This window comes from Xenia sp. Carnegie-2017, unplaced genomic scaffold, assembly GCF_021976095.1.
Source record: "Xenia sp. Carnegie-2017 unplaced genomic scaffold, XeniaSp_v1 HiC_scaffold_20, whole genome shotgun sequence".
NCBI classification, from domain to species: Eukaryota; Metazoa; Cnidaria; class Anthozoa; order Malacalcyonacea; family Xeniidae; genus Xenia; species Xenia sp. Carnegie-2017.
The window spans coordinates 3,224,160-3,242,662 of NW_025813483.1; positions in this window are offsets into that span (position 1 = coordinate 3,224,160).

Sequence of the window (18,503 nt, forward strand, 5' to 3'; positions counted from 1 at the left end):
CACAAAAAGACTGTAATTCATGCATTTTCATAAATTTCCACAATTTTTAACAAAAAGACTATAATTCATGCATTTTCACAAATTTTCACAATTTTTCACAAAAAGACTATAATTCATGCATTTTCACAAATTTTCACAATTTTCAGAAAAAGACTATAATTCACGTATTTTCACAAATTTTCACAATTTTTCACAAAAAGACTATAATTCACGCATTTTCACAAATTTTCACAAAAAGACTATAATTCATGCATTTTCACAAATTTTCACAATTTTTCAGAAAAAGACTATAATTCACGTATTTTCACAAATTTTCACAATTTTTCACAAAAAGACTATAATTCAAATATTTTCACAAATTTTCACAATTTTTCAGAAAAAGACTATAATTCACGCATTTCCACAAATTTTCACAATTTTTCACAAAAAGACTATAATTCACGCATTTTTACAAATTTTCACAATTTTTAACAAAAAGACTGTAATTCATGCATTTTCACAAATTTTCACAATTTTTAACAAAAAGACTATAATTTACACATTTTCAAAATTTTCACAATTTTTCACAAAAAGACTATAATTCACACATTTTCACAAACTTTCACAATTTTTCACAAAAAGACTGTAATTCATGCATTTTTACAAATTTTTACAATTTTTCACAAAAAGACTATAATTCATGCATTTTCACAAATTTTCATAATTTTTTACAAGAAGACTATAGTTCACGCATTTTCACAAATTTTCACAATTTTTCACAAAAAGACTATAATTCATGCATTTTCAATTTTACAATTTTTCACAAAAGGCTATAATTCACGCATTTCCAAATTTTCTTTTCTGATTTTTCAAAAGAGACTATAATTCATGCATTTTCACAAATTTTCACAATTTTCACAAAGACTATAATTCACGCATTTTCACAAATTTTCTGATTTTTCAAAAGACTATAATTCACGCATTTTCAATTTTCTGATTTTCACAAAGACTGTAATTGTTCATGGATTTTCTGATTTTTAACAAAGATATAATTCACGCGTTTTCTGGAATTCTGTTTTTCACAAAGACTATAATTCCGCATTTTCACTTTTTCTGATTTTCACAAAGGACTATATTTCATGCGTTTTTACAAATTTACTGATTTTTCACAAAGAGACTATAATTCACGCATTTTCACAAATTTTCATGATTTTACATGAAGACTATAATTCACGCATTTTCTGGAATTTTCAAAATTTTCACAAAGAGACTATAGTTCACGCATTTTCACAAATTTTCTCAATTTTCACAAAAGACTATAATTCATGCATTTTCCTAAATTTTCTATTTTCACAAAAGACTATAATTCACACATTTTACAAATTTTCACAAGATTTTCTGATTTTCACAAAGACTATAATTCACGCATTTTCAAAATTTTCACAATTTTTAGAAAGACTATAATTCACGCATTTTCTGGAATTTTTCAATTTTTCACAAAAAGTTATAATTCACCATTTTCAAAATTTTCATGATTTTCACAAAGACTATAATTCACGTATTTTACAAAATTTTCTGATTTTCACAAAAGACTATAATTACGCATTTTCTGGAATTTTCCTGATTTTCACAAGACTATAATTCATGCATTTTTACAAATTTTCATAATTTTTCACAAAAGAAGACTATAATTCACGCGATTTTCTGGAATTTTCAATTTTCAAAAGACTATAATTCATTTTCACAATTTTCACAATTTTTCACAAAAGACTATAATTCACGCATTTTCAAAAATTTTCACAATTTTTCGCAAAAAGCTTATAATTCACGCATTTTCAAAAATTTTCACGATTTTCTAAAACACTATAATTCGCATTTTCAATTTTCACAATTTTTCACAAAAGACTATAATTCATGCATTTTCACAAATTTTCACAATTTTTCACAAAAAGACTATAATTCATGCATTTTCACAAATTTTCACAATTTTTCACAAAAAGACTATAATTCATGCATTTTCAAAAATTTTCACAGTTTTGCACAAAGAGAATAATTCACGCATTTTCACAAATTTTCACAATTTTTCATAAAATTTGATAAAATATGTGAATTATAGTCTTTTTGTGAAAAATTGGGAAAGTTTGTGAAATTGTGTGAATAATAGTCTTTTTGTGAAAAATTAATGAAAATATGAAAATTCATGGTCTATATTTTTATGAAATTGTGAAGAAAATGCATAATTATAGTCTTTAATGAAAAATAATGTGAAAATTTTGAAAATGTGTGAATTATAGTCTTTATGAAAAATTGTGAAAATTTGAAAATAAGTAATTAGTCTTTTGTGAATATATCTTTGAAAATTTTGGAAATGCGTGAATTAATTGTCTTTTGTGAAAATTATGAAATTGTGAATATGTTCTTTTGAAAATTGTGAAAATTGTGAATTATAGTCTTTAATGAAAATTGTGAAAAAATTAGTAGATTTGAAAAATTGAAAATTGTGAAAATGCGTGAATTATAGTCTTTGAAAAATTGAAAAAAAATGGTGAATTTGTTCTTTGTGAGAAAATTAAAACAAAAATGCATGAATTATAGTCTTTTTGTGAAAATTTGAAAATTTGGAAATGCATGAATTATTCTTTGTGAAAATTATGAAAATTAGGAAGTGAATTATAATCTTTTTAATGAAAAATTGTGAAATTTAATGAAAATCTTCAATTATCTTTTTATGAAAAATTGTGAAAATTTGTAAAATACGTGAATTAGTCTTTTATGAAAAATTGTGAAAATTTTGAAAATATGAATTATAGTCTTTTAAAATTTTGAAAATTTGTGAAAATTGAATTATAGTCTTTTGTGAAAAAATTAAATTTATGAAATGCATGAATATAGTCTTTGGAATGAAAATTTGTGATAATCCATAAGTATAGTCTTTGTCATGAAAAATTTTGAAAATCCATGGACTATAGTCCTTGGCATGAAAATTTTTAAAAATGCATGAACTATAGTCTTTTTGTGAAAAATTGTGAAAATTTATGAAAATGTGTGAATTATAGTCTTTTTGTAAAAAATTGTGAAAATTTGTAAAAATGCCTGATTATATTCTTTTGTGAAAAATGTGAAAATGATGGTTATAGTCTTAGTATGAAAATTGTGAAAATTTAAAAATGTAATTTGTGAAATTGTGAAAATGAAAATGCGTGGTGAAATTGTGAATCATGTTTTTGTTAAAAATTGTAAAAATTTGTGAAAATGCGTGAATTATAGTCTTTTTGTGAAAAATTGTGAAAATTTGTGAAAATGCATGGACTATATAGTCTTTGGAATGAAAATTTGTGATAATCCATGGAGTATAGTCTTTGTCATGAAAAATTTTGAAAATCCATGGACTATAGTCCTTGGCATGAAAATTTTTAAAAATGCATGAACTATAGTCTTTTTGTGAAAAATTGTGAAAATTTGTGAAAATGTGTGAATTATAGTCTTTTTGTGAAAAATTGTGAAAATTTGTAAAAATGCCTGAATTATAGTCTTTTTGTGAAAAATTGTGAAAATTCGTGAAAATGCGTGAATTATAGTCTTAGTATGAAAAATTGTGAAAATTTAATTTTGATAATCTTTGTGAAAAATTGAATTCAATGAAAATGAATTATAGTCTTTGTGAAAAATTGTGAAAATTTGTGAAAATATGAATTATAGTCTTTTGTTAAAAATTGTGAAAATTTGTGAAAATGCGTGAATATAGTCTTTTTGAAAAATTGTGAAAATTAGATGCGAATATAGTCTTTGTATGAAAATTATGAATTTATGAAAATGCGTGAATTCTTTGTGAAAATTGTAGAAAATTTGAAAATGCGTGAATTATAGTTTTGTGAAAAAATCAGAAAATTTTGTAAAATGCGTGAATTATCCTTAGAGAAAATTGTGAAAATTACAAAAAATCGTGAATTATCATTTGTGAAAATGCATGAATTATAGTCTTTTTGTGAAAATTGTGAAAATGTAAAAATTGTGAAAATGCGTGAATTATAGTCTTTTATGAAAATTTGTAAAAATTTGAAAAAAATGAATTATAGTCTTTGTGAAAAGTGAAAATTTGTGAAAGTGCGTGAATTATAGTCCTTTGTGAAAAATTGTGAAAATTTGTGAAAATGTGTTAATTATTGTCTTTTTGTGATAAATTGTGAAAATTTGTGAAAATGCGTGAATTATAGTCTTTTTGTGAAAAATTGTGAAAATTTGTGAAAAAATGCGTGAATTATAGTCTTTTTGTGATTAATTGTGAAAATTTTAAAAAATGCGTGAATTATAGTCTTTTTATGAAAAATTTTGAAAATTTGTGAAAATGCGTGAATTATAGTCTTTTTGTGAAAAATTATGAAAATTTGTGAAAATGCGTGAATTATAGTCTTTTTATGAAAAATTTTGAAAATTTGTGAAAATGCGTGAATTATAGTCTTTTTGTGAAAAATTATGAAAATTTGTGAAAATGCGTGAATTTGTTCTTTTTGTGAAAAATTGTGAAAATTTTTAAAAATGCGTGAATTATAGTCTTATTGTGAAAAATTGTGAAAATTTGGTAAAATGCTTGAATTATAGACTTTTGCATGAAAAATCGTGAACTATAGGCTTTTGCACGAAAAATCGTGAACTTTAGTCTTTTGCATCAAAATTCGTGAACTTATAGCCTTTTGAATGAAAAATCCTGAACTATAGTCTCTTGGTTGAAAAATCGTGAACTATATAGACTTTTGCATGAAAAATCGTGAACTATAGACTTTTCCATCAAAAATCGTGAACTATACACTTTTGCATGAAAAATCGTGAATTATAGTCTTTTGCAACAATAATCGTGAACTATATTCCATGCATTTTTACAAATTTTCATGCCAAAGACTGTAGTCCATGTATTTTCACAAATTTTAATAAAAAAGGCTATAGTCCATGCATTTTCACAAATATTTGTGACAAAGACTATTGTCCATGAATTTCTACAAATTTTCCTGCCAAAGGATATAGTCCTTGCATTTTCAGAAATTTTCATGCGAAAGACATGAAATTTCCATGTATTTTCCAAATTTTCACGCCAAGGACTATAGTTCATGCATTTTCACACCTTTTTATGCCAAAGACTATAGTTCACACACTTTCACCAATTTTCAAGACAAAGACTATAGTCCAAGCATTTTCACAAATTTTTATGCCAAAGACTATTGTCGATGGATTTTTACAAATTTTTATGACAAAGAGTATAGTCTATGCATTTTCAAAAATTTTTATGCCAAAGATTATAGTCTATGCATTTTTACAAATTTTCGTGGGAAAGACTATAGTCCATGTATATTCACAAATTTTTATAAAAAAGAATATAGTTCATGCATTTTCACACCTTTTTATGCCAAAGACTATAGTTCACACACTTTCACAAATTTTTATGACAAAGACTATAGTCCAAGCATTTTCACAAATTTTTATGCCAAAGACTATGGTCGATGGATTTTCACAAGTTTTTATGCCAAAGAGACTATAGTTAATGGATTTTCACAATTTTTCATGCTAACGACTATAGTTCATGCATTTTCGTAAATTTTCATGCTAAAGCCTATAGTCCTTGCATTTTCACAAATTTTCATGCCAAAGACTACAGTCCATGCATTTTCACAAATTTTCATGACAAAGACTATAGTCCATGAATTTTTAAAAATTTTCATGCCAAAGACTATACTCCATGCATTTTCACAAATTTTCATGCGAAATACTATAGTCTGCATTTTTACAAATTTTTATGAAAAAGGCTATAGTCTATTCTTTTTCACACATTTTAATGCCAAAGACTATAGTCTTTGCAATTTCACACAATTTCATATCAAATACTATATAGTCTTTAGATTTTCACATATTTTTGATGCCAAAACTATAGCTTTGCATTTTCTAAAATTTTCATGCCAGAAACTATAGTCTATGCATGTTTACATATTTTCATGCCAAAGACCATATTTCATTAATTTTTACTCCAAAACTATAGTTTATGCATTTTCACTCAAAAGATTATACTACATGCATTTTCATGCAGTTGATGTAGAATAACTTAGTACGAGCATTATTGCTAAACCACACAAAAGAAACGCGACAAAACTCAATGAAAAAGGAAATTGACAATGGGATACAGATCTGCTTTAGACGTATGTATTTATTTTGGAGAAACTTATATTGAAGTGTACATTGATACATGCACGTTTTCCAAGTTAATATTTTTGTCACGTGAAGTCTGTTTTTTTGTCACGTATAATACATTAAAAGTTTTCTAGCTCTAAACCTGGATTGTGTTATCCATAAGAGGACTGTAAATAGTATCTTTTATGTGATCAAAATTTAATAGTAAGTATTAATTGTCAATTACATAAGTAATTTTTCTGAAAACCAAAAATTTTAATGGACTAGTTTTTATGTCATATTTACAAAAAAATATTTAGGTTTAATTTACTTCGTACACGAAAGCCACATCTATCAGATACTTTCAAAAATGTTTATAAAGAAAGAAATTGACGAAACATTTGGCATGAATACAAAATTTCTTTTTGTATAAGACTTCTCTTCTGAGTAAATGAATGTCGAAGATATTAGTGATGAATGTCGAAGCACCACGTGTCTTTGCCAAAGAAATCACATCTTTAGAATGAAATTATTTTATATATTTTGCACTAAATACGCTTTCCTATATTATATTAGTGTACAGAATAAAGATGCTATTAATTTCCATGAAAATAAAGATTCAATCTCTTGCAGTATAATATTGGGAAATGGCTAATATTTTTGTATTTTAATAACAGTGCATTGGGAATCGAACCCAAAGACTAAAATGTACCGCTTTGAAAATACCCGAATTAGGCTGTTTTTAAATAGTGCAGCCTTTTTATCCAGCCGGTTCAACGTCAGAATGGTTAAATGTTTAACTTTGAGCCCCCAATTACACGGTACTGAAACGTTCACATTAACATTATGTTTTAAGTAAATAAACATGCAAAAATAGTTTGAACTAAAATCTCCCAACACTGTTCTAAAAGCAGAATAGCTTAAGCACGAAGCTGGTTTTTTAACGGAAGTGAAGATGGCTGTAAATTTTAGCTGATAGGCCTTAGGTTCGCTTAGCCAAAAGCTCATAACTTTCAAATTGTTTTTCTTTACGTTCCATTGTTGTATATGACATGAAGCAGTGCAAGTTTAGTCCATACCAAGGTCACTGTTTTTTTTGACGACCTAACCGAAATAAAAAATCCCTAATGGAAAAACCTGAACGGTATAAACCAAGACCGAACACGAAGTCGTAAGAGCTTGGAGGATACTGAACAGGAAAAAACCGCTAGGGATTTTAGCCGAACTTCCGCACCCCAGGGGACCCTTATAAACAATAAACTTTACTTACTTTTGCAACGATTAAAAAAGCCAAGAACAAAAAAAACTCGCAAAATTTCATTTACCCTTTCAAAGCTAACAATTTGTTAGTATTTTTAAGGTATTTTAGTTCTTTTTCGCCATTTTGAACATACAGTTAACGAAACCGAAGCTGCCATATTTCAGTCTATCTACACATAAATAGATCACCGAACTGGACAATTTTCTACTTTGAACGAGAAAATTGTGTAAATGATGGGAATTTCATAAAACCTGTGCTTTAATTATCTAATCCACATCGAAATCAGTCGCACCTAGCGCCACCTAAGCGCCCTTATTTTACACCGTTTGATTCAGTGCTTTGCGCGCCCGGTGCACTAACGCTTAAATTTAAAGCAAGCGCTGACTGTATGATATGGAATAGAATATAGTACTTCAAAGATAGTTTGTACGGTCAGACGAAATTTATTGTTTTTTGAAACCACTTGAAGAAGCACACGTTAAGTTTGGTTACCAAAGGAGTGGTGATACTCTAACCAAACGACCGGCAGCGCTTTATTTAAATTATTTTTTAATTTGACAATTATCACATAGTTGACTTTGATAGAAACGCGAATGGTGAACATGGAAACATTCGTGCAACTTTTAAGTAAAATATGTGACAACGTCTGTGGTTTGTCTTCATAGTAACCATTACAAAAAAAACAAAAAGCAATGTACTTTTACTAAAACTTCTTTAAGATTATTACGAAGGCATTCCGCATTCTTAGACCTGGTGTACTAGTTTATTTTTATACCCGCCTTACGCTGTGGCTTGCAGCATTGAAATTCCCAGGAATGAAGTTTTCTTCATAAGAAAACAACATGTCCTTTTACACATTTACAGTAATCGCCACGCCGCCCCTAAACGGTAAATGTCTTAACAAATTAAATACTTTTTTGAGTATCTATTTGTCGATTTAGGAATGAATGATAAGATTGAAAGTTTTCTTCCAAACGTTTAAAATTCACTCATTTCTCTTGATAGTGGGGGTTCATCCTTTATAAGTACAAACCCCACGTTCGTTATCTGAGCGTAGCAACTACCTACAGCGCATGCCTAAACTATCTACACTTCCTACCTGCGCATGACACCGGAATTCCGCCCTGCAAAGGAATGCCCCGTGAAGGAGGTAACCCATCATGCCCTTAACTTAACCTAACCTAGTGCATGTAGCACCTACGGGTGTCCTCCAACCGAGGTGGGTTGAACTACTCATGCATTATAGGGGATCCATGCAGGAGTGCCTTAATAGTCACTGTAGAAAGCCGTTCATGAAATTGGCCAACTACAACGACTGCATGCTTTTACCGTACTAGGGGAGAGATACTTTTCTTTCCACCAGAGCCACCATCTTTCCTTAGTCTTCAATAGGTCTTGCTCTCTTGATCCAGTCTTCAAAGGTCTTCTTACAGATGCAATTTGCATCCTCTACGCTAAGGTACCATTTGTACCCACTAACCCCAAGTTGAAGTTGCCTGCCTTTGGCCAAACTTCACTTGCATTTCCGATTCTAAGCTTTGGTCCTGTCTATCCTTCAGCGAGGCAACAGCCGCTGCGATCATGTGTAGCTCCTTAAATCAGTATATTCACACAGAGGTTTTTTGAAGGTAAATTATAAAGAACAAAAACAGTTGCATGTCAGTCACAGATTTAAAATAGTTGATACAACTTCACGCTTACTGATATACATGTTTTAAAACTAATAAAACAGCACCAAAAAACACAATTGGATTATTTCAACCGAAAGAACATTTTTATCACCTCTTAATCAAGACTATTTTTGAAAATGCAGATGTCAATTTCTTTAAATTTGTTTATTTTCATTCCTGCATTAAAAAATAGCCTTACAGTGGAATATACTGCACACCAGGATTTGTTGTGGCTATTGCCCGAAATATATAGATTTTACCTGTTAACAGGCTTAACTAAGTACGTTAAATGTGTATTACTATTACACTCACGGTTTTCGACGAATCCTTGGCAGTTTGACGACAGATTGCGATCAGTGACGAATCCTTGGCAGTTTGACGATTAACGACAAATCCCTTGGAAACTATGAAGACGAGTTGATTGGACCCTGAGCGCGGACAGTAACAAAAAGGCCCAAATTAATTTTTCGAAAAACTCAGAACGTTGATGGTGAAACCATCGTATCCAATCTTCAGGCTAACTGACAAATATCCCTGGTTTAATGTCGACGACGGCAAGCACAGAAGCAAGATTGGCCATTTCTTACAACTGCGCATGTCGCCTACGGCATGAAGTCAGAAATATCGACAGTCAGTCGGAAAATTAGGATTTTTAGATTTTGTTTTTTCATGTTGAAGAAATTCCATGTTTTCATTCAGAAAGATTTTTACATTAAAAAATGACGAAATCTGGGCGTTTTATGGTGACGTTTTATCGTAATTAATCGACTTCTCTTGCGTTCGATTGACCAGTCGTGATCTTTGCAGGAAAATGCCAAGAAAAATGTTTTAGAATCGGTCAGAATATTGACTTGTCCATGGAAACAGGCGTTGGGCTGAGGACTGATGGATGCATTGCTCAAGTATAGTCTTCCGTGTTTCCTTCTTTGTCGAGATTGCCTTTAGAAAACAGAAGTCAAGTTTCAACTTCATCAAAAAATATTGTTCATTCTTAATCATTATTCAGAGGACTGCATCATTCTTGATCATTGTTCATTCTTGATTATTGTTCAGAGGACTTCATCAAAGTACATTGTCCAATCTTGATCATTGTTCAGAGGACTTCATCAAAGTATATTGTTCATTCTTGATCATTGTTCAGAGGACTTCATCAAAGAATATTGTTCATTCTTGATTATTGTTCAGAGGACTTCATCAAAGTATATTTTCCAATCTTGATCATTGTTCACAGAACTTTATCATTCTTGATAATTGTTCAGAGGACTTTATCGAAGTATATTGTTCATTCTCCAAGAAATGGTCGACAACAGCCGCAATTCTCGTCCACCACTGTGAACAATAACCATTTTATTAAATTGTAAAGTCCACCATCATAGTGAATACACCAACATTTGTTTTTTGTTTCTCAATCTCAGTTAATGATCATTTATCGTTTAACAGAAGAATGTTCATATCTAAAATCAAGCACAGAAGAAACAAAATTTAGAAAGACAAAAATTTTATGGAAAGGACATACCGCACTTTGCATGAATGAACATCACAAGCAGTGTCCCAATTCAATTTACTTTGTCTAAAAGAACATGAAACAACATATTTACCTTAACATGGTTTCAAAGCACTTCAAGAGAATTTTCACCAAATAATTTCAACTTCGGCTGACGATTCATCGTGCATCTACAGACTTTCGTGTTCACGTTCAAAATAGCATGTTCTTTCGTGGTCTTAAACTAAGGCCATGTTTCACAAACGTGTTGGGTTCTGATTGGTCAGTAACTAGGTGTGTCGTCAACGTGTTGTGTTCTGATTGGTCAGATACTAGGTGTGTCGTCAATTGTACATTATGGAAATACAGAGTGTCTCAAAAAACTGCTCATCATTGGAATCAGCCGACATTTAGAATTTGCATGATTCATCATTTAGAAATATTTAATCCCCATAGAGCCGTAAATACAATCAAATACAATATAAATAAGACGTATATTTCAGCTACTGCAAATAGTAAATCCCAACATTTGAGCCTTCTTAGGAACAAATACTACATTCTAAATGTAGACCGATATCAAAGAGCATTTGAGTTAATTTCATCTCATTTTCTTAATGTATTTATCCACCAACGTTAACATTTTGATTTCTTTTAGGCGTAGTTCAAACGTCGAACTTTACATGAACCAAACCCATTTAAAACAAAAGATAATGAAGAAGTTTATCTCATTTTCTTTTGTTTTAACGCGTTCGGTGCATGTAAAGTTCGACGTTTGAAAAGGACTTTTGTCAATTTAACTATCGTAAAATTTCAAAGCTCAATCACTGTGCTAATCTTACTGGTGCATTACATTTCCAATGGGGGAAGAGCTTTTGTACTCAACGTTTCTAACAATAATTTATGCACCTGTGTGCTTCGCATAGTGACAGGCATTAAGTTATACAAAAGTCTTTGACGGTAAATGAAGCAGGATCCACTATTTTTGCACGCATAATTTTCAACTTAAACACCCAAAGGAATGAATCGGATAAAAAGTATTATTACAATACATTGTTTTATTTTTTTATCGTGGTATTGTAGCCGGTATTGTATGTTGTTCTTTTTAAAGAATTTTCAATCTCCATGCAGGAACAAATTTTCATAGTAACTATTTCTTTGAATCTTTCCACATTCCTATTTTTGTATGAAAAAAATGAAAAAATTTACGCTCCGTTAAATTTTCGACTTCTGGGCCGGCTGACAAGATTTTATTCACCACTCCCCAGGCATGCCTAAATCGTTCAACGTCCATGCTACCAGTTCTAAAAAGAGATAATACTCTAGCGTGAAGATTAAAGTCACTTTCTAGCCCAGAAGATTTATAGACTTTAAAAATGAAGAAATTATATTCCACGATCCATCTCCCAAATTCATTGTGTTGAGTATTCATGTTGTCTTTTTGCAAAGCAACAAAATTACAGCTCATACGTACAATAATACATTTCCGGTCAAATACGGTGAGGTTCCCTTCTGCTGTCTAAAATGCTAAGATTTTATTTCATTTTGATGATTGATAACTTAAATTATCCATACAAAGTACTTACCTCTCCTAGTCTGAGTTGTGCTATGCCATACGTCCATATCCATCATGTTCCCAGCGTCCACTAGTATGATTTACATTGTAACCACAGTCCAGGCGGATCGAGAGTGGATTAAATGTGGTTTGCTCTGAATATGATGCTAAAAACAACAGAAATGAGACATTAAATGAAAGACATTTTTGTATTTTTTCATTACATTAGACTCAATGCCATTGCTTAACAATATTTTTGATAAAGTAAAGACAGTGTTTGTTCTCTGTTTGTTTTTCATGATAATATACAAATGACCAATAGAAAAGAAAGACAATCCTTGTACTATCTAATGTTTATTCAAGAAAAAATATGTCAACTGTTAATAATATGGATTATTGACTGGTTAAATTTTCGACATTTGAGAACAAGATTTGCCTTTTAACTTTCGTAACTTTTTGTTTTTGATGACTTTGAAAGATGGGCCAAACGGTCGCACAATTTAGCAGTCTTGCCTTGTATAAATACTAGACGCAAAATTCTTTTGAAAGCACAGGAGGGCCATTTTAAAAGTTGTGGAAGCAGAATCAAACCTAGCAAAGCTTATCTTGATATTGGGTTGGATTAGATCATTGACGGGACGTTTAATAAAGTCAAGCGGTTCTAGGAAAGACGTTAAATATACACGAAGCGTGTATAACATATCTTTAGGTTTGAGAGGCTTGTCGGGATAAAATTACAGTAGTTCTTACTTTTTCCTTCACCAAATATGTTCAGCTCTACTTATATGTATTGAGCACTGTATAACGGAGAAATCAAAAAACGAATTATTTCCTAGTATATTATGTATATAAGTAATAAATGTCAACTAGCAGAGGAAGCTGGGTGCGATATGTATGCAGTGGCTTAGGTACCCAGACGTTTCGGGTCGTGACCGCACTCTCCATGCGTACCCCTAGCAAAGCCTATTGCAGGTGATCTCGGGGTCTGATGGGCGGAAGCTTGCTATTGACATCCCCAGGTAGGATAGTGTGGAAGGGGCCGAAATCTCCTACCGAAACGTTAACATGCGGCGTTCTAGGGCCTTACTTTTAAGCCCCTAAAATTTGCTGAGAGCATAAATTTGCAGAGCTTGCCCCGTCACAAATTAATTGAGAATTAATCTGAGCATGCTTAGTCAACTGCACCATTTCTCCAAGCTCACTGTCATGGCAAAGACCAACTGTAAGTACTAGTACCAATTATGGAGTAATTACCTTGCTCAGTCACAAATTTTCAGATAAATCATCTGCGCATGCGCATCTGCAGTGACTTGACAAGCTGCCTATTTTCATGGTCATGCCAACGACCAACTGCATCCAGACTGCATCTACTGGCATCGATTTTGAAGTAAGGAGCATGCTTGGTAGCAATTTAACAGAGAAATCATCTGTGCATGCGCTCGAGCATGCGCAGTCTATTCGACTAATTTTTAATAGTCATGGCAACGACTAAGTATATGTACTTGCAATACATTTGTGGAAATTAGCTTATTTATTCACAAATTATCAAAGAAATCATCTGAGCATGCGTAGTAGTGACTTCATTAATACCACAACTTTCGTAAGGCCTTTGAATTTATGTGTATAAATATAAAGCTAAATACATGTATAGTAGATGTTAACTAACAGTGGAAGCTGGGTGCGATATGTATGCAGTGGCTTAGGGGTCCAGACGTTTCGGGTCGCGACCGCACTCTCCCTGCGTACTCCGAGCAAAACCTATCGCAGGTGATCTCGGGGTCTGATGGGTGGAAGCTTGCTATTGTCATCCCCAAGTAGGATAGCGTGGAAGGGGCCGAAATCTCCAACCGAAACGTTAACATGCAGCGTTCTAGTGCCTTAAGTCGCATCTCCACCAGACGATTTTTGTGACGATCGTCTTAAATTTTCGCGACAATATTTCGAACACGAATTATAGGACGGTTTTGTTAATCATCTCCACTAGACGATTATTTCGCGGTGTTTTCCAATAAACAAAATGGCGTCTATAAATAAAAGATATATTCTATATTTGCTGCTTCGTAGAAGATATTTATTTCTTTACAATCTTCACCAAAAATGCTCAGGGAGAACACCAAAACAAGAAAAACTGAGACTGACTGTCCACTTCTGATGAGTGTGGAAGCTCTGTAATAATTAACTCAACTTCTGTTGTTTCTTCGTTACTAGTAGCCATGTTGAAATCATTAATATGAACTGCTAGGTTGGCCATGTGCAGTGTTTGCTCATCTCTGATATTTGATTGGCTAAAATTTTGACGATCGTAAAGCGCTTGACGAAAAGTTAAAACAGTTTAAACTTTTTGTCAGAATCAAAATCGTCAAAAATTTCGACCGAACGAAAAGCTTTTTGCCTCTGCGAATGTGTCGACGCGAAAATTTAAGACGATCGTCACAAAAATCGTCTAGTGGAGATGCGCCTTTACGCTTAAGAGGGTATCGCGAAGCATGGACCGAAAACGGGGTTTTTTGCTTTCAAAACTTGTCTTTTTTCTTTACAAGAACTATTTTTATAAGAGAAACTACAACATCCAAGGATACTGCAACGGTTCAAATAACTTCTGCCTTTTTGACTTATAATTTAAACCAACTCTAAGCATGTTTGTACGTTTTGTACTTGTTACCTTTTACAATGTAACTTTCTCATAACTCTTTCGTGATGAAAAAAGCCTCGTTATACAATATAACTCTCTCATCATAAACGAAAGCATCCATGGCTTGGCATCCAAGCAACCGAGGGCTTCACCGAAAAAAGGGATTATCTCCTTTTTTATAAGAGTTTCTACAGAGATAACATCTAATAAGCCAAGCCATTTGTATCGTCTAAATTGAACCTCGCTTTCAACCCCTATGCTATAAAATTTTGATTCATTTTGGATAGTAAACTTTTTTTACTTTACAATATTTTCATGGATGATTCAATCTAGAAAGTAACTTCTCTCCTCGAGTAATTTTCCAATCAAACAGCACACTTTTTGGATTCACAGTAATTCTTTTCATCGTATAGAGACAGCCGTCCAATTTATTACGTACCTAAGCGTATATAAGCATTTCCAAATCACATAAAAAAATTTCATTTACATGACCAAATTGCCATCTATTTAAACGATGTATGTAAAGTAAAATGTTACCTTGACAATTGACGCAAACTCTCCTTTTTCTAAGCATTTGCAACACCTCAAATTCATTCCAAACTCTTGAATTTCTCGCAGCGTAGCCCAATGCAATAGGCATCAAATCAGGATAATCATCTCCATCATCACCGCCATTCTAATTTCTTCCTTGATCTTTTTCAGTATCAAGCTTATCTGAAGTGATGTCATTGCTTAAAGCGTGCGAAATGGGATTTGGAGAGATAAAAGGATGTACAAGAAGCTGCTGTGCTAAGCATTGGTTCCCGTTCTCCAGATATAAACATCTATACAAAGTATATGACATGAAAATACAGTAGCCATAAATTCTTCGTCACTTTAATTCCTGTTTTTCTTCACGATCTTCATTTTTCCAAAAAGAAGCTTTCAGTGGAAGTATTCAAGCATGGCTCGGTCATTGGTGTACTCCGAGCATTGGTAACACAGAAAGGCAGGTTAAAATAAATGATATTAGGTTACAGTACATGAATTTTGGAACATCTTACAACATACGAACGTAACTCAACCAAACACGTTTTTGTCCATGTATTTTGTCCAGGTTAGTCAGGTCTTGGTGATCAGAAAAGATTGCACCAGATGAAACACCTTCAATATGAACTTCAGCCTGGCAAAAAGATCAACAGAAAAAGGACACTTGTAAAAGCCTATATTACTATGGCTTAAAAATAGAAAAGATTAATAGCACAAAGTCATCAATTCTGAGACAAATTACCATAACATTAATAACTATTGTCTAAAAATCCAAAATTTTACGACAAGACTACTATTCTTTAAAAATTCAATGATGATTATACCATAACATCCTTCAGAAGTTCGTAAAGATCCTCTACTTCATCTTTTTTGTTGATAATATAATTCATGTCTTGTTCAAGAGGTAGTCCTTTCATTGTTTGTCGAAACAATGGTACACCCATGGTATCAGCTCAATAGCATTGTGGCCCACAGTTTAATACATATAGCTGTCTAGCTCATCTAGAATTGATACATATAGCTGTCTAGCTCATCTGGAATTGATACATATAACTGTCTCGCTCATCTAGAATTGATACATATAGCTCTCTAACTCATCTATAATTGATACATATAGCTGTCTACCTCATCTAGAATTGATAGATATAGCTGTCTAGCTCATCTATAATTGATATATATAGCTGTCTACCTCATCTAGAATTGATACATATAGCTGTCTAGCTCATCTAGAATTGATACATATAGCTGTCTAGCTCATCTGGAATTGATACATATAACTGTCTCGCTCATCTAGAATTGATACATATAGCTCTCTAACTCATCTATAATTGATACATATAGCTGTCTACCTCATCTAGAATTGATACATATAGCTGTTTAGCTCATCTATAATTGATATATATAGCTGTCTACCTCATCTAGAATTGATACATATAGCTGTCTACCTCATCTAGAATTGATACATATAGCTGTCTACCTCATCTAGAATTGATACATATAGCTGTCTACCTCATCTAGAATTGATACATATAGCTGTATAGCTCATCTAGAATCGATACATATAGCTGTCTAGCTCATCTATAATTGATATATATAGCTGTCTACCTCATCTAGAATTGATACATATAGCTGTATAGCTCATCTAGAATCGATACATATAGCTGTCTAGCTCATCTAGAATTGATATATATAGCTGTCTACCTCATCTAGAATTGATACATATAGCTGTCTAGCTCATCTAGAATTGATACATATAGCTGTCTACCTCATCTAGAATTGATACATATAGCTGTCTAGCTCATCTAGAATTGATACATATAGCTGTCTAGCTCATCTAGAAGTGATACATATAGCTGTCTAGCTCATCTAGAATTGATATATATAGCTGTCTACCTCATCTAGAATTGATACATATAGCTGTCTACCTCATCTAGAATTGATACATATAGCTGTCTAACTCATCTAGAATTGATACATATAGCTGTATAGCTCATCTAGAATCGATACATATAGCTGTATAGCTCATCTAGAATTGATACATATAGCTGTATAGCTCATCTAGAATTGATACATATAGCTGTCCAGCTCATCTAGAATTGATATATATAGCTGTCTAGCTCATCTAGAATTGATACATATAGCTGTCTACCTCATCTAGAATTATATGTGAAATACTTTATTAAGAAGTGAGACACTGAAAGAAGGCAAGAAACGTGTAAAATCATTGTCCAAAATAAAACTTCAACTTCAGTAGCACCCTTTATTCATACTTTTTTAATTGTAAATGGGAATTAGACTGAACGTGGAGTTAGTTGTAACACAATAGACAAAATATTTTCACTTCATTAGAAAAAAAAGACCAAAACCTTTTTAGTTTATAGACCCTTAGACCACGTGGTCTAACAAGGGGTTTGTTGAAGCCACCAAAATTTTTAAAGGCAAGTACGACTGAATTGAGAGACAAAAATGCTTTTTAATGGAAGGCCAAGCATGTGTGTTAACAAACCTTTACTTTGTGGAGGTCTGAGGTTAGCAAGAACAACAATTTCGTGACCATGTTTCACACAATGTAGCATAATAAAGCAACTATCCTTTCCACCACTAGATAAGAAAGACAAAAAGCTGCAGGATTCAAAGACACAAAGGATTTGTTATTGCTTTGATTTACTTTATCAATGCCACTACTCTCATACTGTTTAATCAAGAACTTTGCAGACAGAGATTGACAAACTATGAAACAATCAAATAAATTTCAAAACAAACTTAACAATGCTCATGCCGACAATTTTTACCAGGATATTTGCGGAAGTCTGACTTTAGTTTTTTTTCTTGCCGTTGTCATTGTTCACTTTTGAAAATGGCGGTAACAGTATAAGTGTACCCCACATTGATTTCTGTTAATGCATAAGACCAGTATAATGAATAAGTGCTAACATTTTTTTATGACACTGCGATTCAATGAAAAGGAGATTAGAAGTCCAAAACGTGCTTTTCAATTTATCCAAAGACCAGATTCTTTTTCCTTGACACTAATCGACTTCTTAAAGAAAGCACCTAAAAAATGTAAAAATAGAAAACTAAAAATGTCGAAACGCGTTTTGGAATCATATCCTATTCGCAAAAATTAATATATATTAAAAAAACGTCCATGCATTTTCACAAATTTTCATGCCAAAGACTATAGTCCATGCATTTTCACAAATTTTCCTGACAAAGACTGTAGTCCATGCATTTTCACAAATTTT